The 917-nt window shown below is 57.7% G+C and overlaps 1 protein-coding gene across 1 annotated transcript in view; it reads right to left on the reverse strand.

The window, feature by feature from the left end:
* Positions 1-917, reverse strand: part of SPAG16 (sperm associated antigen 16) — a gene marked incomplete at both ends in the record, with an annotated part of 27,466 nt that overhangs the window by 6,120 nt on the left and 20,429 nt on the right. The gene's annotated exons all lie outside the window — the stretch shown is intronic.

The following is a 917-nucleotide window of genomic DNA, read 5'->3' on the forward strand; positions in this document are numbered from 1 at the left end:
CTGAGAGGAGACCTCATCACTCTCTACAACTACCTGAAAGGAAGGTGTAGTGAGGTGGGTGCTGGTGGGAGTAACTGTGACTCTCTTAAGAGGGCTAGTTACAACTGGGCTTTGCCACGGGGGCCGCACCTCCTCATGGTTCTCACCGGACACCCTTCGTGGTGACCAAGTCGGTCCCTGCCCCAGCGCGGGTTATGCTTACCCAGCGCCCTATGGAGTGGCTTCACCGACCACTTGATAGTATATACAGGTGAAACTTTTCTCAGACAGTCGGCACGTGCTGCTGTCCTGGCCTCGCTCTTGGGCAGATTAGATGAGCAACGGCCATGCAGTCTTGAGGGGGGCTGCTTGGTCGATTCTTCCCCTTGTTAACCAGACTTGACACTTCCAGTACTGCAGTGACTCCCGCTGACAAGCTGGTGGGTCTCCCAGTTCTTATCCTGTGCGTCCGCAAGGGTTCCTGGGGGGTCTGAAACTCACCTAAAGCCGGCGCTCGGGATGTTACGGGTCCAGAAGATCTACGCGTTAGTCGCGATGCGCTTCGTGTGTACTTCGAGTGGTGTCATGGGCGGTTGCAGGCTTCCGGCACTGCAGAGACCCCAGCCGCCTTGACTGCGCGGCCACAAGCACCTTCCCTGCGCGTGCATAAGGGTTCCTGGAGGGTCGGACCCCACCCAAAGCCGGCATTCGGGATGTCACGGGCCCAGAAGAATCTCGCAATCGTCGCGGTGCACTATGCGTGTACACGGGGGGTGGCACGGGCGTTCGCTGCGGGATGGGAGCACGTTACTGGGGGGTGTATAGACCTTCGGGTTTGTAGCATCCCTACGTGATGTGTAACCGTCTCTGCTTTTTCCGTGTCGGGATCATTCCGCATAAGATCGGCTTGACAATGCGATCCTTTCAAGCCTCCAAGA

The sequence above is a fragment of the Pterocles gutturalis genome, unplaced genomic scaffold, assembly GCF_000699245.1.
Source record: "Pterocles gutturalis isolate BGI_N339 unplaced genomic scaffold, ASM69924v1 scaffold23242, whole genome shotgun sequence".
Taxonomy (NCBI): Eukaryota; Metazoa; Chordata; class Aves; order Pterocliformes; family Pteroclidae; genus Pterocles; species Pterocles gutturalis.